The sequence below is a fragment of the Vanacampus margaritifer genome, chromosome 4 (genome assembly GCF_051991255.1).
Source record: "Vanacampus margaritifer isolate UIUO_Vmar chromosome 4, RoL_Vmar_1.0, whole genome shotgun sequence".
NCBI lineage: Eukaryota > Metazoa > Chordata > Actinopteri > Syngnathiformes > Syngnathidae > Vanacampus > Vanacampus margaritifer.
The window spans coordinates 4,681,199-4,703,539 of NC_135435.1; positions in this window are offsets into that span (position 1 = coordinate 4,681,199).

The window sequence follows — 22,341 nt, forward strand, 5'->3', positions numbered from 1 at the left end:
TGCGCAGTCTAAACGTTTTGTCGCATTCAAGTACTATTGGACATTACGCTTTCATTTTCTTTCTAAACGACTGCCGGGGGGGGGGGGGGGGGTTCAGGGGGAGAAGAAAAAGTACGTTTAAAAAAAACGGTAATTTTGCGGCAACTGGGGCGCCAAGAAAAAAAATACAGTGAAATAACAGAAAACTACTTCTCATAAAAATAGTTTCCCCCCCATAACTAAAGTTTGTAGTAGTAGTTTTATTTATTTATTTTCCGGTTGTTTTTAATGTTTAATCAGAAAATTCTATTAGTTGTTTTCAATGACATGATCATTTGTTTGATGTAATAGAACAGTATATGACACAAAAATAATAATGCACCATCTTTCAAAACATGTCAAACAACTGGCGAAAAAAACCAACTGATATTGGGTTTAAAATAGCAACAATTTACTGTTATGAAAATGCCTTCCGATGCCCTCAAAATGCTTTACATTTTGACTACTCATTTACCTTCTGACAGAGCATCATGAGCAAATGGGAGTTCAGTATCTTGCTTAAAGGATACTTTGACATGGTCACAAAGGCCAGGGATAGAAACCACAACCTCCATCCATTTTCTTAACCACTTTTCCTCACAAGGATCACGGGGGCGCTGGAGCCTATCCCAGCTGGCTTCGGGAAATAGGCGGGGTACACCCTGAACTGGTTGCCAGCCAATTGCAGGGAACACAGAGATGAACAACCATACTCACAATCACACCTATGGACAATTTGGAGTGTTCAGTTAACCTGCCATGCATGTCTTTGGAATGTGGGAGGAAACCCACGCAAGCATGGGAAGAACATGCAAACTCCACCCAGGAAGGCCGAAGCCTGGACTCAATCTCAGGTCCTCTGCACTGGAAGGCGGATGTGCTAACCAGTCATCCACCGTGCCGCCAGAAACCACAACCTAAAAAAAAAAAGAAAAGAAAAGAAAAAAGAAACCACAACCTCAGGGATACTAGACGACCACAGCCATGCCGCTGCTGTTTCAAAGTGATTTTAGATTACATGAAATGTATACTTAGTTGGTAGTGCTCATGCCCCATAAGCAGAGGCAGCATCCCTATAAGTTCAAGTCCAATTCTTTGCTTTGCATATTATTCACACTGTCAAACTTTCCCTTTTCCCTGTATCTCATTAGATGTCCTTTCAAAATAAATGTAAATTAATGCTACCATCTAGGAAATTACAATAATTGTAGTTTTATTATAAAAACACTTGTCAATTAAATAATGTATGCATGAATAAAATTATTGAAACTTGAATTTTGGTCCGTTTTCTTTTGTCAGTAATATTAGTTTACATTGAATACAATAAAGCTGAAAAATATTATTTTTAAATATTATTTTACTATTAATTACAATGAAGTCTATTAAATAAAAGTATGCCTAACTTTAAGGTTATTAATTTCAGTAAAGGTGAACATTTTAGGCCATCAATTACATTAAAATGTAGAATAAAAGCTAATGAGTTCCACTATAAAAGCTAATGAGTTCCACTATAAACATTTAAAAAATGTTAATGCATATCTTTAAAAACAACAGGCAGATTTGCACGAGCCTCCTAACAATAGAATGACAATAATTAAAATTACTTGTTTGGATTTTTATTAACTTTCATAGAATATATAAAACAAAAGAGAAGAATAAAAGCTAATAATTTCCACTAAAATAATATTTATAAAAAAACTTTATGCATAACTTTAGAAATAATAACAGGCAGGCAATGAGAACTATGGCTATAATGACTTGTTTAGAATTGTATTGACTCATATCAGATAAAAGAAAACTGCTTTGCTCATTTAATGCCTTCGATTTCTTCTTTTTTTCCCTGGCCTTATGTTATGCCTTCGATTTCTCATTAAACTGAATTTAGAATGCTCATAAATCAAGATTTGAACAGTTTAGGCATGCGAGTGATATTTCCTTACATCAGGTCGGGACTCGAACCTATTTCTGGCAAAGATGCGATTCCTCTCGCGAGACACGCGATGGTTCGGCGTTTCCACTATCCGCAGCTGGGCCCGGGAAAAGCCACGAGGCCTGCGTTGAAGACAAGTGACGGTACCACTGCCACCCAGAGCCCAGCTCGCTGTCTAGCTGTAAACTCGTACGCGTTTAACCCTTAAGATTGTTTTAAAATACCTTATGTACAAATCATACGTAACACAGTATTCTGAAATGTGATTTTATTATTATAATTTTTTTCTCCATCACGACTTCCAGCCAATCCTGCTGCGTGACGTCTTCGGTACAGTTGTGCAGGCCGGGGAGCCGAAGGACCAGACCAGTGTTTTTCCATGACGTCGCTCACTAAGACGTCACACGCCAGCATCCAGAGTCTAGCTAGTACCCAGACCAGTATTTTTCCATGATGTCAATCACAACGACGTCACACACCAGTTTCCCGCGCATGACGCTTTATAATCCGCAAGTGACGCATTTGTTCGGTTTGACACAACAGTAAGGACACGCACCGAGGGGGATGCCGGAGAAATGTTTGTTGGACACGAGCGTTATTGCGGAAACGGTGGTTTGGGTGCGGATCTGCACCCAATAACCGCGGAAAAAATGCGGAGAAACGGAATGGACGACGGAAAACAGCACATTTGGAAACCAGGTCGGTAGTATTTGTGTGTGTAAGTGTGTGGGCGGGTTTAGGTTGGCTGTGTCCAAATTCACAAGGCTCGGTCCGCGAAGGCCGAGTTTGTCGACCGTTGAGTACATCCCGGCGCGACTCGACTACACTCACGGAATTTATATATAAATGGTTTGTCAATGAGCCATTACCACTCCGTCTGTAGCTCTGGTACCCTTACCGGTATTTTCTCCATTAAGTCAACGTGTTACCGACTAGCAGCATTGACAGTCCATTCATATGTAAGTCCGTGTCTTGTCGAGTATCGCCGGGGATGACGTCATACGGTCGACAAATTTGGCCTTCGGGCGACCCAACCATGAGAATTTGGACACAGAGAAAGTCCTTCGGCTGTGTTGTAGCGGGGTTGTTAGTCTTTGCAAATAATTATGGTAGATGGTCCAATGAAACAGATACCTTGACGCTTGTTTCGGATTTCGTCAATCAGTGTTTCGGAGTTTGTATCATTCTGCAAGTATCACGTAACCGATGACGTTCGAAGCTTCACACAGTCTCAGTCTCATTTGTTTGACAGTTTGTTTTGGCGCTAAGTGCTAACTACCAAACTATTGAATAGTCTGTGCGTGTGTTAGTAATGGTGACCAGTATAAAAGTGGCGTTTGGGACCGTTTGAGATTGTGGGAAGAGGCTAGAAAATACGTCGACTTCCATCTATCCCCCCAATTTCCAATAATAATAATGATGATAATTATTTTTTTTTACATGCTTTTCAGTATTCATTAAATACATTTTAAAAACTGTTTATGATTGTAAATACTGTAAATTTGTCTGTTTTTTTAAAGTAATTTTTCTGCTGCTACCTGCTGTCCTTTTAGATCGATTATAGGCTGCCTTTTTATTTAGTCCGCCCTACCGTCGACCTGTCTAGCTGGGCTAGCAGGGTTGTGAAGGGTAGGCTAACTTATTTTCGTATTTTTTGTTATTGTTTTTGTATTGTTATTCTCAGGTCACTTCCCTTTATAATACTGATGCCCGATTGGCCACAGTGGGGCCGCGCATAGGGCTTTGCTGTTTGCAGCGTTGGGTGCCATATCCATATACCTCGAGGATCGCAATTGGTGAACCCTGCTTTAATATTAGCATTTTTTAACTGCACAATCATTGCACCTTTAAGTAATCCACCCATTAGCTGTACACGTTTGGACTAAAAGTCTTGGCCTGCATGAAAGTGTTCAGGTTTCACTTTGAACCAGACTGGTTCAAGCTTGAGTTCGACAATACGATACAATGCAAGTTAGACCCTTTTCCTAATATTTCATGTTACAATAATATAATTTATCTTGATTATTTTGGCCACAATGGTGACATGTTTTCTAATTATACAGCCTCTATTTTCAGGAAAACATTTGGCGACATTGGCAAGCACGATGATACTGCTGGAGACGGATGTCACTCTGTTCTGTAACAAATAAAGGCAAGAGTGGAGTATCAAAATAGGACGACTACGCTTGCTTAACGCCACAGAGAAGGAAGATGGATGGGTATGCGGCAATAACATCTACAGGTAAAACCATCAATTTTGACCAATAGACCGGCTGAAACGAGATAAAACATACTTTTTTCTTGCCTACTTTATTGACATTTGGCATTGACACTTTTCACATCAAACATGTAATGTCAATTAGGGCTGAGCGATTATTGAAAATAGTCTAATTGTGATTTTTTTTCCACAAAATTTTCCGGTTGCCATTTACTATGCGATTAAAAAAATTAATAAATTAGGTCCTGTTCTATTTTTCAACATACACAAATAAATCCATGTTATAAACATAAATCAACCAATGAGAAGCATTAGAACTTTTATCTATAAACTTTTATCATAGAAGTGCAAACATTTTTAAGGTTCTGTACTTTCAAAAAGTCACAACATTAATTAACACAAAATATGTGTACACTATATTCTCATTCAAATTTGAAAATAAAAAACTCTTTTGAATACCAATGAAAATATTAAATTAACTCAGTAATAGCAATTCATGAGCAAAATAAGTATAGCACTCTTAGCCACAAAAGTTGTTCTATATAATTGTGAGTAACTCACAGTTTTTTTTACTAGAAAAACCAACACGTCAACTTATGCTGGTTTTAAAGATGAGCGCAAGTAACATCAAGGTAATCATTTTTGCAATAAACACATTTTCAACCTCTGTCCCTCACACCCGGTTTATCTCTATTATCTCTATCCCCCTCCCTCCCGCTCACGCTGTCTCTCTCTCGCTCTCCTGCACACACGCATTGACCCTCTGCTCACACACACAGAAGTTGAAACACTGGTCGCTGGCGATTTAGTCATAATGCAGCTATCATTCAGTGCTGTGTGGTGTGGGTTTTTTTAAGCGCTGAAAAAGGTTCGTATTGTCCCCTCTTGAGGTAGCAACGGGAGGGAGGCAGATTCTACACGATGCTTTACATTGCGTAGCGTCGTTTTTATAGCCAAAATGCATCCACACAATTGCCTTGCTGGTACTAAACTTTCTGTTGCTTTCGCCATTATAGCGTCGTGTTGAAGTCGCCTCTACACTTCCCCCCATCCTGGACCGTTCCACTCGGCCTCGCTCGGCCCCACCACTTTCCTCCCTACCCCGCGGCTCCTACCCCTCCCCTACTGAAATTACTCCAGCTAAGACGCACGCATGTTTCCAAACCGCAGTCAAATCGCAAATGCAATTAATCGTTCAGCCCTTGTGTCAATAGCGTAGTAGACACAGGTGTAATGAAATGTGATTATGACCCTGGTCCATTTATGTTTTAGCTGAGCCAGGGTGTGGATATTGTGCATAGTGGCACTCTGGCATAGCTGTGACAGTGTGAGACACTCAATAAAGTGTGACCTTAATTCATTTGGTAAAATACACCTGTGTGTACCTCACTATGACAATGCAACATGAATGCTGTGTAATGTGTCTATTTAGTTACAGAACCCTGAATGAAACTGCTGACCCTTCAGTCATGAGACAAACTACTCCAAATTCTGAGGTATAAATTCCCCTATACAATTGATACATTGTGATGCCATCCACTGTGTGTGTGAGGTGGGGCTCAGCAGATTTGCCAGAGGGGGAGACAGAGACAAAGTTGGAGGATATAAACTCAGGCATGCAATCTACTGTCGGGACGTTAAAAGTCTCCCCGCCCATGGAAAATGCATGGACACAGAGGCGTCTCTGTGGGCTGGGAGATTTGGGGCAATAACTAACCCATTATGAATGGGATGGGATGGCAGAAGGCCGGAAAATGTTGCAAAAGATGGTGAACTATGCCCGAGCAGGGCCAACCCAGAGGAAACTCTGGTGGAGGCCCGCAGCGGTCCTGTCGTTGTACCGCTGGTAACGAGCTTGACCGGCCAACGTGATGCCCACAGGGTGTGTGTCTAATAAACCTCTCCCTGAAAAAGAGATCTGTTGCGTGGTGGTACAGGTTTCCGATGAAGGTGTCAGAAAGTGCACGGACACAGAGGCGTCTCTGTGGGCAGAGTGAACTGGGGCAGTAACAAACCCATTACGAATGGGATGGTTTGGCAGACGGCCGGAAAATGTTGCGCCGGCGTGGAGCGGGACGTTAAAAGTCTCCCCGCCCATGGAAAATGCATGGACACAGAGGCGTCTCTGTGGGCTGGGAGATTTGGGGCAATAACTAACCCATTATGAATGGGATGGGATGGCAGAAGGCCGGAAAATGTTGCAAAAGATGGTGAACTATGCCCGAGCAGGGCGAACCCAGAGGAAACTCTGGTGGAGGCCCGCAGCGGTCATGTCTTTGTACCGCTGGTAACGAACTTGATTGGCCAACTTAATGCCCACAGGGTGTTTGTCTAATAAACCTCTCCCTGAAAAAGATATCTGTTGCGTGGCGGTACAGGTGTCCGATGAAGGTGTCAGAAAAAGCACGGACACAGAGGCGTTTCGTTGGGCTGAGTGAACTGGGGCAGTAACAAACCCATTACGAATGGGATGGTATGGCAGACGGCCGGAAAATGTTGTGCCGGCTTGGAGCGGGACGTTAAAAGTCTCCCTGCCCATGGAAAATGCATGGACACAGAGGCGTCTCTGTGGGCTAGTGATTTGGGGCAATAACTAACCCATTATGAATGGGATGGCAGAAGGCTGGAAAATGTTGCAAAAGATTGTGAACTATGCCCGAGCAGGGCGAACCCAGAGGAAACTCTGGTGGAGGCCCGCAGCGGTCCTGTCGTTGTACCGCTGGTAACGAGCTTGAGCGGTCAACGTGATGCCCACAGGGTGTGTGTCTAATAAACCTCTCCCTGAAAAAGAGATCTGTTGCGTGGCGGTACAGGTGTCCAATGAAGGTGTCAGAAAATGCACGGACACAGAGGCGTCTCTGTGGGCTGAGTGAACTGGGGCAGTAACAAACCCATTACGAATGGGATGGTTTGGCAGATGGCCGGAAAATGTTGCGCCGGCCTGGAGCGGGACGTTAAAAGTCCTCCCCGCCCATGGAAAATGCATGGACACAGAGGTGTATCTGTGGGCTGGGAGATTTGGGGCAATAACTAACCCATAATGAATGAGATGGGATGGCAAACGGCCGGAAAATGTTGCAAAAGATGGTGAACTATGCCCGAGCAGGGCCAACCCAGAGGAAACTCTGGTGGAGGCCCGCAGCGGTCCTGTCGTTGTACCGCTGGTAACGAGCTTGACCGGCCAACGTGATGCCCACAGGGTGTGTGTCTAATAAACCTCTCCCTGAAAAAGAGATCTGTTGCGTGGTGGTACAGGTTTCCGATGAAGTTGTCAGAAAGTGCACGGACACAGAGGCGTCTCTGTGGGCAGAGTGAACTGGGGCAGTAACAAACCCATTACGAATGGGATGGTTTGGCAGACGGCCGGAAAATGTTGCGCCGGCGTGGAGCGGGACGTTAAAAGTCTCCCCGCCCATGGAAAATGCATGGACACAGAGGCGTCTCTGTGGGCTGGGAGATTTGGGGCAATAACTAACCCATTATGAATGGGATGGGATGGCAGAAGGCCGGAAAATGTTGCAAAAGATGGTGAACTATGCCCGAGCAGGGCGAACCCAGAGGAAACTCTGGTGGAGGCCCGCAGCGGTCCTGTCGTTGTACCGCTGGTAATGAGCTTGATCGGCCAACGTGATGCCCACAAGGTGTGTCTCTAATAAACTTATCCCTGAAAAAGAGATCTGTTGCGTGGCGGTACAGGTGTCCGATAAAGGTGTCAGAAAGTGCACGGACACAGAGGCGTCTCTGTGGGCTGTGTGAACTGGGGCAGTAACAAACCCATTACGAATGGGATGGTTTGGCAGACGGCCGGAAAATGTTGCGCCGGCGTGGAGCGGGACGTTAAAAGTCTCCCCGCCCATGGAAATTGCATGGACACAGATCTGTGGGGTGGGAGATTTGGGGCAATAACTAACCCATTATGAATGGGATGGGATGGCAGAAGGCCGGAAAATGTTGCAAAAGATGGTGAACTATGCCCGACAAGGGCGAACCCAGAGGAAACTCTGGTGGACGCCCGCAGCGGTCCTGTCGTTGTACCGCTGGTAACGAGCTTGACCGGCCAACGTGATGCCCACAGGATGTGTGTCTAATAAACCTCTCCCTGAAAAAGAGATCTGTTGCGTGGCGGTACAGGTTTCCGATGAAGGTGTCAGAAAGTGCACGGACACAGAGGCGTCTCTGTGGGCTGAGTGAACTGGGGCAGTAACAAACCCATTACGAATGGGATGGTTTGGCAGACGGCCGGAAAATGTTGCGCTGGCTTGGAGCGGGACGTTAAAAGTCTCCCTGCCCATGGAAAATGCATGGACACAGAGGCGTCTCTGTGCGCTGGGAGATTTGGGGCAATAACTAACCTATTATGAATGGGATGGCAGAAGGCCGGAAAATGTTGCAAAAGATGGTGAACTATGCCCGAGCAGGGCGAACCCAGAGGAAACTCTGTTGGAGGCCCGCAGCTGTCCTGTCGTTGTACCGCTGGTAACGAGCTTGACCCCGGCCAACGTGATTACCACAGGGTGTGTGTCGAATAAACCTCTCCGTGAAAAAGAGATCTGTTGCGTGGCGGTACAGGTGTCCGATGAAGGTGTCAGAAAGTGCACGGACACAGAGGCGTCTCTGTGGGCTGAGTGAACTGGGGCAGTAACAAACCCATTACGAATGGGATTGTTTGACAGACGGCCGGAAAATGATGCGCCGGCGTGGAGCGGGACGTTAAAAGTCGCCCCGCCCATGGAAAATGCATGGACACAGAGGCGTCTCTGTGGGCTGGGAGATTTTGGGCAATAACTAACCCATTATGAATGGGATGGGATGGCAGAAGGCCGGAAAATGTTGCAAAAGATGGTGAACTATGCCCGAGCAGGGCAAACCCAGAGGAAACTCTGGTGGAGGCCCGCAGCGGTCATGTCTTTGTACCGCTGGTAACGAACTTGATTGGCCAACTTAATGCCCACAGGGTGTTTGTCTAATAAACCTCTCCCTGAAAAAGATATCTGTTGCGTGGCGGTACAGGTGTCCGATGAAGGTGTCAGAAAAAGCACGGACACAGAGGCGTTTCGTTGGGCTGAGTGAACTGGGGCAGTAACAAACCCATTACGAATGGGATGGTTTGGCAGACGGCCGGAAAATGTTGTGCCGGCTTGGAGCGGGACGTTAAAAGTCTCCCTGCCCATGGAAAATGCATGGACACAGAGGCGTCTCTGTGGGCTAGTGATTTGGGGCAATAACTAACCCATTATGAATGGGATGGCAGAAGGCTGGAAAATGTTGCAAAAGATTGTGAACTATGCCCGAGCAGGGCGAACCCAGAGGAAACTCTGGTGGAGGCCCGCAGCGGTCCTGTCGTTGTACCGCTGGTAACGAGCTTGAGCGGTCAACGTGATGCCCACAGGGTGTGTGTCTAATAAACCTCTCCCTGAAAAAGAGATCTGTTGCGTGGCGGTACAGGTGTCCGATGAAGGTGTCAGAAAGTGCACGGACACAAAGGCATCTCTGTGGGCTGAGTGAACTGGGGCAGTAACAAACCCATTACGAATGGGATGTTTTGGCAGACGGCCGGAAAATGTTGTGCCGGCTTGGAGCGGGACGTTAAAAGTCTCCCTGCCCATGGAAAATGCATGGACACAGAGGCGTCTCTGTGCGCTGGGAGATTTGGGGCAATAACTAACCTTGTTATGAATGGGATGGGATGGCAGAAGGCCGGAAAATTTTGCAAAGGATGGTGAACTATGCCCGAGCAGGGCCAACCCAGAGGAAACTCTGGTGGAGGCCCGCAGCGGTCCTGTCGTTGTACCGCTGGTAACGAGCTTGACCGGCCAACGTGATGCCCACAGGGTGTGTGTCTAATAAACCTCTCCCTGAAAAAGAGATCTGTTGCGTGGTGGTACAGGTTTCCGATGAAGGTGTCAGAAAGTGCACGGACACAGAGGCGTCTCTGTGGGCAGAGTGAACTGGGGCAGTAACAAACCCATTACGAATGGGATGGTTTGGCAGACGGCCGGAAAATGTTGCGCCGGCGTGGAGCGGGACGTTAAAAGTCTCCCCGCCCATGGAAAATGCATGGACACAGAGGCGTCTCTGTGGGCTGGGAGATTTGGGGCAATAACTAACCCATTATGAATGGGATGGGATGGCAGAAGGCCTGAAAATGTTGCAAAAGATGGTGAACTATGCCCGAGCAGGGCGAACCCAGAGGAAACTCTGGTGGAGGCCCGCAGCGGTCCTGTCGTTGTACCGCTGGTAATGAGCTTGATCGGCCAACGTGATGCCCACAAGGTGTGTCTCTAATAAACTTATCCCTGAAAAAGAGATCTGTTGCGTGGCGGTACAGGTGTCCGATAAAGGTGTCAGAAAGTGCACGGACACAGAGGCGTCTCTGTGGGCTGTGTGAACTGGGGCAGTAACAAACCCATTACGAATGGGATGGTTTGGCAGACGGCCGGAAAATGTTGCGCCGGCGTGGAGCGGGACGTTAAAAGTCTCCCCGCCCATGGAAATTGCATGGACACAGATCTGTGGGGTGGGAGATTTGGGGCAATAACTAACCCATTATGAATGGGATGGGATGGCAGAAGGCCGGAAAATGTTGCAAAAGATGGTGAACTATGCCCGACAAGGGCGAACCCAGAGGAAACTCTGGTGGACGCCCGCAGCGGTCCTGTCGTTGTACCGCTGGTAACGAGCTTGACCGGCCAACGTGATGCCCACAGGATGTGTGTCTAATAAACCTCTCCCTGAAAAAGAGATCTGTTGCGTGGCGGTACAGGTTTCCGATGAAGGTGTCAGAAAGTGCACGGACACAGAGGCGTCTCTGTGGGCTGAGTGAACTGGGGCAGTAACAAACCCATTACGAATGGGATGGTTTGGCAGACGGCCGGAAAATGTTGCGCCGGCGTGGAGCGGGACGTTAAAAGTCTCCCCGCCCATGGAAAATGCATGGACACAGAGGCGTCTCTGTGCGCTGGGAGATTTGGGGCAATAACTAACCTATTATGAATGGGATGGCAGAAGGCCGGAAAATGTTGCAAAAGATGGTGAACTATGCCCGAGCAGGGCGAACCCAGAGGAAACTCTGTTGGAGGCCCGCAGCTGTCCTGTCGTTGTACCGCTGGTAACGAGCTTGACCCCGGCCAACGTGATTACCACAGGGTGTGTGTCGAATAAACCTCTCCGTGAAAAAGAGATCTGTTGCGTGGCGGTACAGGTGTCCGATGAAGGTGTCAGAAAGTGCACGGACACAGAGGCGTCTCTGTGGGCTGAGTGAACTGGGGCAGTAACAAACCCATTACGAATGGGATTGTTTGACAGACGGCCGGAAAATGATGCGCCGGCGTGGAGCGGGACGTTAAAAGTCGCCCCGCCCATGGAAAATGCATGGACACAGAGGCGTCTCTGTGGGCTGGGAGATTTTGGGCAATAACTAACCCATTATGAATGGGATGGGATGGCAGAAGGCCGGAAAATGTTGCAAAAGATGGTGAACTATGCCCGAGCAGGGCAAACCCAGAGGAAACTCTGGTGGAGGCCCGCAGCGGTCATGTCTTTGTACCGCTGGTAACGAACTTGATTGGCCAACTTAATGCCCACAGGGTGTTTGTCTAATAAACCTCTCCCTGAAAAAGATATCTGTTGCGTGGCGGTACAGGTGTCCGATGAAGGTGTCAGAAAAAGCACGGACACAGAGGCGTTTCGTTGGGCTGAGTGAACTGGGGCAGTAACAAACCCATTACGAATGGGATGGTTTGGCAGACGGCCGGAAAATGTTGTGCCGGCTTGGAGCGGGACGTTAAAAGTCTCCCTGCCCATGGAAAATGCATGGACACAGAGGCGTCTCTGTGGGCTAGTGATTTGGGGCAATAACTAACCCATTATGAATGGGATGGCAGAAGGCTGGAAAATGTTGCAAAAGATTGTGAACTATGCCCGAGCAGGGCGAACCCAGAGGAAACTCTGGTGGAGGCCCGCAGCGGTCCTGTCGTTGTACCGCTGGTAACGAGCTTGAGCGGTCAACGTGATGCCCACAGGGTGTGTGTCTAATAAACCTCTCCCTGAAAAAGAGATCTGTTGCGTGGCGGTACAGGTGTCCGATGAAGGTGTCAGAAAGTGCACGGACACAAAGGCATCTCTGTGGGCTGAGTGAACTGGGGCAGTAACAAACCCATTACGAATGGGATGTTTTGGCAGACGGCCGGAAAATGTTGTGCCGGCGTGGAGCGGGACGTTAAAAGTCTCCCCGCCCATGGAAAATGCATGGACACAGAGGCGTCTCTGTGGGCTGGGAGATTTGGGGCAATAACTAACCCATTATGAATGGGATGGGATGGCAGAAGGCCGGAAAATGTTGCAAAAGATGGTGAACTATGCCCGAGCAGGGCGAACCCAGAGGAAACTCTGGTGGAGGCCCGCAGCGGTCCTGTCGTTGTACCGCTGGTAATGAGCTTGATCGGCCAACGTGATGCCCACAAGGTGTGTCTCTAATAAACTTATCCCTGAAAAAGAGATCTGTTGCGTGGCGGTACAGGTGTCCGATAAAGGTGTCAGAAAGTGCACGGACACAGAGGCGTCTCTGTGGGCTGTGTGAACTGGGGCAGTAACAAACCCATTACGAATGGGATGGTTTGGCAGACGGCCGGAAAATGTTGCGCCGGCGTGGAGCGGGACGTTAAAAGTCTCCCCGCCCATGGAAATTGCATGGACACAGATCTGTGGGGTGGGAGATTTGGGGCAATAACTAACCCATTATGAATGGGATGGGATGGCAGAAGGCCGGAAAATGTTGCAAAAGATGGTGAACTATGCCCGACAAGGGCGAACCCAGAGGAAACTCTGGTGGACGCCCGCAGCGGTCCTGTCGTTGTACCGCTGGTAACGAGCTTGACCGGCCAACGTGATGCCCACAGGATGTGTGTCTAATAAACCTCTCCCTGAAAAAGAGATCTGTTGCGTGGCGGTACAGGTTTCCGATGAAGGTGTCAGAAAGTGCACGGACACAGAGGCGTCTCTGTGGGCTGAGTGAACTGGGGCAGTAACAAACCCATTACGAATGGGATGGTTTGGCAGACGGCCGGAAAATGTTGCGCTGGCTTGGAGCGGGACGTTAAAAGTCTCCCTGCCCATGGAAAATGCATGGACACAGAGGCGTCTCTGTGCGCTGGGAGATTTGGGGCAATAACTAACCTATTATGAATGGGATGGCAGAAGGCCGGAAAATGTTGCAAAAGATGGTGAACTATGCCCGAGCAGGGCGAACCCAGAGGAAACTCTGTTGGAGGCCCGCAGCTGTCCTGTCGTTGTACCGCTGGTAACGAGCTTGACCGGCCAACGTGATTACCACAGGGTGTGTGTCGAATAAACCTCTCCGTGAAAAAGAGATCTGTTGCGTGGCGGTACAGGTGTCCGATGAAGGTGTCAGAAAGTGCACGGACACAGAGGCGTCTCTGTGGGCTGAGTGAACTGGGGCAGTAACAAACCCATTACGAATGGGATTGTTTGACAGACGGCCGGAAAATGATGCGCCGGCGTGGAGCGGGACGTTAAAAGTCGCCCCGCCCATGGAAAATGCATGGACACAGAGGCGTCTCTGTGGGCTGGGAGATTTTGGGCAATAACTAACCCATTATGAATGGGATGGGATGGCAGAAGGCCGGAAAATGTTGCAAAAGATGGTGAAATATGCCCGAGCAGGGCGAACCCAGAGGAAACTCTGGTGGAGGCCCGCAGCGGTCCTGACGTACCGCTGGTAACGAGCTTGACTGGCCAACGTGATGCCCACAGGGTGTGTGTCTAATAAACCTCTCACTGAAAAAGAGATCTGTTGCGTGGCGGTACAGGTGTCCGATGAAGGTGTCAGAAAGTGCACGGACACAGAGGCGTCTCTGTGGGCTGAGTGAACTGGGGCAGTAACAAACCCATAACGAATGGGATGGTTTGACAGACGGACGGAAAATGATGTGCCGGCGTGGAGCGGGACGTTAAAAGTCTCCCCGCCCATGGAAAATGCATGGACACAGAGGCGTCTCTGTGGGCTGGGAGATTTTGGGCAATAACTAACCCATTATGAATGGGATGGGATGGCAGAAGGCCAGAAAATGTTGCAAAAGATGGTGAACTATGCCCGAGCAGGGCAAACCCAGAGGAAACTCTGGTGGAGGCCCGCAGCGGTCCTGTCGTTGTACCGCTGGTAACGAACTTGATCGGCCAACTTAATGCCCACAGGGTGTTTGTCTAATAAACCGCTCCCTGAAAAAGATATCTGTTGCGTGGCGGTACAGGTGTCCGATGAAGGAGTCAGAAAATGCAAGGACACAGAGGCGTCTCTGTGGGCTGAGTGAACTGGGGCAGTAACAAACCCATTACGAATGGGATGGTTTGGCAGATGGCCGGAAAATGTTGCGCCGGCCTGGAGCGGGACGTTAAAAGTCCTCCCCGCCCATGGAAAATGCATGGACACAGAGGTGTATCTGTGGGCTGGGAGATTTGGGGCAATAACTAACCCATAATGAATGAGATGGGATGGCAAACGGCCGGAAAATGTTGCAAAAGATGGTGAACTATGCCCGAGCAGGGCGAACCCAGAGGAAACTCTGGTGGGGGCCCGCAGCGATCCTGTCGTTGTACCGCTGGTAACGAGCTTGACCGGCCAACGTGATGCCCACAAGGGTGTGTGTCTAATAAACCTCTCCCTGAAAAAAGAGATCTGTTGCGTGGCGGTACAGGTGTCCGATGAAGGTGTCAGAAAGTGCACGTACACAAAGGCGTCTCTGTGGGCTGAGTGAACTGGGGCAGTAACAAACCCATTACGAATGGGATGGTTTGGCAGACGGCCGGAAAATGTTGCGCCGGCGTCGAGCGGGACGTTAAAAGTCTCCCCGCCCATGGAAAATGCATGGACACAGAGGCGTCTCTGTGGGCTGGGAGATTTGGGGCAATAACTAACCCATTATGAATGGGATGGCAGAAGGCCGGAAAATGTTGCAAAAGATGGTGAACTATGCCCGAGCAGGGCGAACCCAGAGGAAACTCTGGTGGAGGCCCGCAGCGGTCATGTCTTTGTACCCCTGGTAACGAACTTGATTGGCCAACTTAATGCCCACAGGGTGTTTGTCTAATAAACCTCTCCCTGAAAAAGATATCTGTTGCGTGGCGGTACAGGTGTCCGATGAAGGTGTCAGAAAAAGCACGGACACAGAGGCGTTTCGTTGGGCTGAGTGAACTGGGGCAGTAACAAACCCATTACGAATGGGATGGTTTGGCAGACGGCCGGAAAATGTTGTGCCGGCTTGGAGCGGGACGTTAAAAGTCTCCCTGCCCATGGAAAATGCATGGACACAGAGGCGTCTCTGTGGGCTAGTGATTTGGGGCAATAACTAACCCATTATGAATGGGATGGCAGAAGGCTGGAAAATGTTGCAAAAGATTGTGAACTATGCCCGAGCAGGGCGAACCCAGAGGAAACTCTGGTGGAGGCCCGCAGCGGTCCTGTCGTTGTACCGCTGGTAACGAGCTTGAGCGGTCAACGTGATGCCCACAGGGTGTGTGTCTAATAAACCTCTCCCTGAAAAAGAGATCTGTTGCGTGGCGGTACAGGTGTCCAATGAAGGTGTCAGAAAATGCACGGACACAGAGGCGTCTCTGTGGGCTGAGTGAACTGGGGCAGTAACAAACCCATTACGAATGGGATGGTTTGGCAGATGGCCGGAAAATGTTGCGCCGGCCTGGAGCGGGACGTTAAAAGTCCTCCCCGCCCATGGAAAATGCATGGACACAGAGGTGTATCTGTGGGCTGGGAGATTTGGGGCAATAACTAACCCATAATGAATGAGATGGGATGGCAAACGGCCGGAAAATGTTGCAAAAGATGGTGAACTATGCCCGAGCAGGGCCAACCCAGAGGAAACTCTGGTGGAGGCCCGCAGCGGTCCTGTCGTTGTACCGCTGGTAACGAGCTTGACCGGCCAACGTGATGCCCACAGGGTGTGTGTCTAATAAACCTCTCCCTGAAAAAGAGATCTGTTGCGTGGTGGTACAGGTTTCCGATGAAGGTGTCAGAAAGTGCACGGACACAGAGGCGTCTCTGTGGGCAGAGTGAACTGGGGCAGTAACAAACCCATTACGAATGGGATGGTTTGGCAGACGGCCGGAAAATGTTGCGCCGGCGTGGAGCGGGACGTTAAAAGTCTCCCCCGCCCATGGAAAATGCATGGACACAGAGGCGTCTCTGTGGGCTGGGAGATTTGGGGCAATAACTAACCCATTATGAATGGGATGGGATGGCAGAAGGCCGGAAAATGTTGCAAAAGATGGTGAACTATGCCCGAGCAGGGCGAACCCAGAGGAAACTCTGGTGGAGGCCCGCAGCGGTCCTGTCGTTGTACCGCTGGTAATGAGCTTGATCGGCCAACGTGATGCCCACAAGGTGTGTCTCTAATAAACTTATCCCTGAAAAAGAGATCTGTTGCGTGGCGGTACAGGTGTCCGATAAAGGTGTCAGAAAGTGCACGGACACAGAGGCGTCTGTGGGCTGTGTGAACTGGGGCAGTAACAAACCCATTACGAATGGGATGGTTTGGCAGACGGCCGGAAAATGTTGCGCCGGCGTGGAGCGGGACGTTAAAAGTCTCCCCGCCCATGGAAATTGCATGGACACAGATCTGTGGGGTGGGAGATTTGGGGCAATAACTAACCCATTATGAATGGGATGGGATGGCAGAAGGCCGGAAAATGTTGCAAAAGATGGTGAACTATGCCCGACAAGGGCGAACCCAGAGGAAACTCTGGTGGACGCCCGCAGCGGTCCTGTCGTTGTACCGCTGGTAACGAGCTTGACCGGCCAACGTGATGCCCACAGGATGTGTGTCTAATAAACCTCTCCCTGAAAAAGAGATCTGTTGCGTGGCGGTACAGGTTTCCGATGAAGGTGTCAGAAAGTGCACGGACACAGAGGCGTCTCTGTGGGCTGAGTGAACTGGGGCAGTAACAAACCCATTACGAATGGGATGGTTTGGCAGACGGCCGGAAAATGTTGCGCTGGCTTGGAGCGGGACGTTAAAAGTCTCCCTGCCCATGGAAAATGCATGGACACAGAGGCGTCTCTGTGCGCTGGGAGATTTGGGGCAATAACTAACCTATTATGAATGGGATGGCAGAAGGCCGGAAAATGTTGCAAAAGATGGTGAACTATGCCCGAGCAGGGCGAACCCAGAGGAAACTCTGTTGGAGGCCCGCAGCTGTCCTGTCGTTGTACCGCTGGTAACGAGCTTGACCCTGGCCAACGTGATTACCACAGGGTGTGTGTCGAATAAACCTCTCTGTGAAAAAGAGATCTGTTGCGTGGCGGTACAGGTGTCCGATGAAGGTGTCAGAAAGTGCACGGACACAGAGGCGTCTCTGTGGGCTGAGTGAACTGGGGCAGTAACAAACCCATTACGAATGGGATTGTTTGACAGACGGCCGGAAAATGATGCGCCGGCGTGGAGCGGGACGTTAAAAGTCGCCCCGCCCATGGAAAATGCATGGACACAGAGGCGTCTCTGTGGGCTGGGAGATTTTGGGCAATAACTAACCCATTATGAATGGGATGGGATGGCAGAAGGCCGGAAAATGTTGCAAAAGATGGTGAACTATGCCCGAGCAGGGCAAACCCAGAGGAAACTCTGGTGGAGGCCCGCAGCGGTCATGTCTTTGTACCGCTGGTAACGAACTTGATTGGCCAACTTAATGCCCACAGGGTGTTTGTCTAATAAACCTCTCCCTGAAAAAGATATCTGTTGCGTGGCGGTACAGGTGTCCGATGAAGGTGTCAGAAAAAGCACGGACACAGAGGCGTTTCGTTGGGCTGAGTGAACTGGGGCAGTAACAAACCCATTACGAATGGGATGGTTTGGCAGACGGCCGGAAAATGTTGTGCCGGCTTGGAGCGGGACGTTAAAAGTCTCCCTGCCCATGGAAAATGCATGGACACAGAGGCGTCTCTGTGGGCTAGTGATTTGGGGCAATAACTAACCCATTATGAATGGGATGGCAGAAGGCTGGAAAATGTTGCAAAAGATTGTGAACTATGCCCGAGCAGGGCGAACCCAGAGGAAACTCTGGTGGAGGCCCGCAGCGGTCCTGTCGTTGTACCGCTGGTAACGAGCTTGAGCGGTCAACGTGATGCCCACAGGGTGTGTGTCTAATAAACCTCTCCCTGAAAAAGAGATCTGTTGCGTGGCGGTACAGGTGTCCGATGAAGGTGTCAGAAAGTGCACGGACACAAAGGCATCTCTGTGGGCTGAGTGAACTGGGGCAGTAACAAACCCATTACGAATGGGATGTTTTGGCAGACGGCCGGAAAATGTTGTGCCGGCTTGGAGCGGGACGTTAAAAGTCTCCCTGCCCATGGAAAATGCATGGACACAGAGGCGTCTCTGTGCGCTGGGAGATTTGGGGCAATAACTAACCTTGTTATGAATGGGATGGGATGGCAGAAGGCCGGAAAATTTTGCAAAGGATGGTGAACTATGCCCGAGCAGGGCAAACCCAGAGGAAACTCTGGTGGAGGCCCGCAGCGGTCATGTCGTTGTACCGCTGGTAACGAACTTGATCGGCCAACTTAATGCCCACAGGGTGTTTGTCTAATAAACCTCTCCCTGAAAAAGATATCTGTTGCGTGGCGGTACAGGTGTCCGATGAAGGTGTCAGAAAATGTACGGACACAGAGGCGTCTCTGTGGGCTGAGTGAACTGGGGCAGTAACAAACCCATTACGAATGGGATGGTTTGGCAGACGGCCAGAAAATGTTGCGCCGGCGTGGAGCGGGACGTTGAAAGTCCTCCCCGCCCATGGAAAATGCATGGACACAGAGGTCTATCTGTGGGCTGGGAGATTTGGGGCAATAACTAACCCATAATGAATGAGATGGGATGGCAGACGGCCGGAAAATGTTGCAAAAGGTGGTGAATTTTGCCCGAGAAGGGCGAACCCAGAGGAAACTCTGGTGGAGACCCACAGCGGTCCTGTCGTTGTACCGCTGGTAATGAGCTTGATCGGCCAACGTGATGCCCACAAGGTGTGTCTCTAATAAACCTCTCCCTGAAAAAGAGATCTGTTGCGTGGCGGTACAGGTGTCCGATGAAGGTGTCAGAAAGTGCACGGACACAGAGGCGTCTCTGTGGGCTGAATGAACTGGGGCAGTAACAAACCCATTACGAATGGGATGTTTTGGCAGACGGCCGGAAAATGTTGTGCCGGCTTGGGGCGGGACGTTAAAAGTCTCCCTGCCCATGGAAAATGCATGGACACAGAGGCGTCTCTGTGCGCTGGGAGATTTGGGGCAATAACTAACCTTGTTATGAATGGGATGGGATGGCAGAAGGCCGGAAAATTTTGCAAAGGATGGTGAACTATGCCCGAGCAGGGCAAACCCAGAGGAAACTCTGGTGGAGGCCCGCAGCGGTCCTGTCATTGTACCGCTGGTAACGAGTTTGACCGGCCAACGTGATGCCTACAGGATGTGTGTCTAATAAACCTCTCCCTGAAAAAAAGATCTGTTGCGTGGCGGTACAGGTGTCCGATGAAGGTGTCAGAAAGTGCACGGACACAGAGGCGTCTCTGTGGGCTGAGTGAACTGGGGCAGTAACAATCCCATTACGAATGGGATGGTTTGGCAGACGGCCAGAAAATGTTGCGCCGTCATGGAGCGGGACGTTAAAAGTCTCCCTGCCCATGGAAAATGCATGGACACAGAGGTGTCTCTGTGGGCTGGGAGATTTGGGGCAATAACTAATCCATAATGAATGAGATTGGATGGCAGACGGCCGGAAAATGTTGCAAAAGATGGTGAACTATGCCCGAGCAGGGCGAACCCAGAGGAAACTCTGGTGGAGGCCCGCAGCGGTCCTGTCGTTGTACCGCTGGTAACAAGCTTGACCGGCCAACATGATGCCCACAAGGGTGTGTGTCTAATAAACCTCTCCCTGAAAAAGAGATCTGTTGCGTGGCGGTACAGGTTTCTGATGGTGTCAGAAAGTGCACGGACACAGAGGCGTCTCTGTGGGCTGAGTGAACTGGGGCAGTAACAAACCCATTACGAATAGGATGGTTTGGCAGACGGCCGGAAAATGTTGCGCCGGCGTGGAGCGGGAAGTTAAAAGTCTCCCCGCCCATGGAAAATGCATGGACAAAGAGGCGTCTCTGTGGGCTGGGAGAATTGGGGCAATAACTAACCCATTATGAATGGGATGACAGAAGGCCGGAAAATGTTGCAAAAGATGGTGAACTATGCCCGAGCAGGGCGAACCCAGAGGAAACTCTGGTGGAGGCCCGCAGCGGTCCTGTCGTTGTACCGCTGGTAAGGAGCTTGATCGGCCAACGTGATGCCCACAGGGTGTGTCTCTAATAAACTCCCTGAAAAAGTGACCTGTTGCGTGGCGGTACAGGTGTCCGATGAAGGTGTCAGAAAGTGCACGGACACAGAGGCGTCTCTGTGGAATGAGTGAACTGGGGCAGTAACAAACCAATTACGAATGGGATGGTTTGGCAGACGGCCGAAAAATGTTGCGCCGGCTTGGAGCGGGACGTTAAAAGACTCCCCGCCCATGGAAAATGCATGGACACAGAGGCGTCTCTGTGGGCTGGGAGACTAGGGGCAATAACTAACCCATTATGAATGGGATGGGATGGCAGAAGGCCGGAAAATGTTGCAAAACATGGTGAACTATGCCCGAGCAGGACGAACCCAGAGGAAACTCTGGTGGAGGCCCGCAGCGGTCCTGTCGTTGTACCGCTGGTAATGAGCTTGATCGGCCAACGTGATGCCCACAGGGTTTGTCTCTAATAAACTCCCTGAAAAAGTGATCTGTTGCGTGGCGGTACAGGTGTCCGATGAAGGTGTCAGAAAGTGCACGGACACAGAGGCGTCTCTGTGGAATGAGCGAACTGGGGCAGTAACAAACCAATTACGAATGGGATGGTTTGGCAGACGGCCGGAAAATGTTGCGCCGGCGTGGAGCGGGACGTTAAAAGTCTTCCCGCCCATGGAAAATGCATGGACACAGCGGCGTCTCTGTGGGCTGGGAGATTTGGGGCAATAACTAACCCATTATGAATGGGATGGGATGGCAGAAGGCCTGAAAATGTTGCAAAAGATGGTGAACTATGCCCGAGCAGGGCGAACCCAGAGGAAACTCTGGTGGAGGCCCGCAGCGGTCCTGTCATTGTACCGCTGGTAACGAGTTTGACCGGCCAACGTGATGCCTACAGGATGTGTGTCTAATAAACCTCTCCCTGAAAAAAAGATCTGTTGCGTGGCGGTACAGGTGTCCGATGAAGGTGTCAGAAAGTGCACGGACACAGAGGCGTATCTGTGGGCTGAATGAACTGGGCTAGTAACAAACCTATTACGAATGGGATGGTTTGTCAGACGGCCGGAAAATGTTGCGCCGGCTTGGAGCGGGACGTTAAAAGTCTCCCTGCCCATTGAAAATGCATGGACACAGAGGTGTCTCTGTGCGCTGGGAGATTTGGGGCAATAACTAACCTATTATGAATGGGATGGGATGGCAGAAGGCCGGAAAATGTTGCAAAAGATGGTGAACTATGCCCGAGCAGGGCGAACCCAGAGGAAACTCTGGTGGAGGCCCGCAGCGATCCTGTCGTTGTACCGCTGGTAACGAGCTTGACCGGCCAACGTGATGCCCACAAGGGTGTGTGTCTAATAAACCTCTCCCTGAAAAAGAGATCTGTTGCGTGGCGATACAGGTGTCCGATGAAGGTGTCAGAAACTGCACGGACACAGAGGCGTATCTGTGGGCTGAATGAACTGGGCTAGTAACAAACCTATTACGAATGGGATGGTTTGTCAGACGGCCGGAAAATGTTGCGCCGGCGTGGAGCGGGACGTTAAGTCTCCCCGCCCATGGAAAATGCATGGACACAGAGGCGTCTCTGTGGGCTGGGAGAATTGGGGCAATAACTAACGCATAATGAATGGGATAGGATGGCTGAAGGCCAGAAAATGTTGCAAAAGTTGGTGAACTATGCCCAAACAGGGCGAACCCAGAGGAAACTCTGGTGGAGGCCCGCAGCGGTCCTGTTGTTGTACCGCTGGTAACGAGCTTGACCGGTTAACGTGATGCCCACAGGATGTGTGTCTAATAAACCTCTCCCTGAAAAAGAGATCTGTTGCGTGGCGGTACAGGTT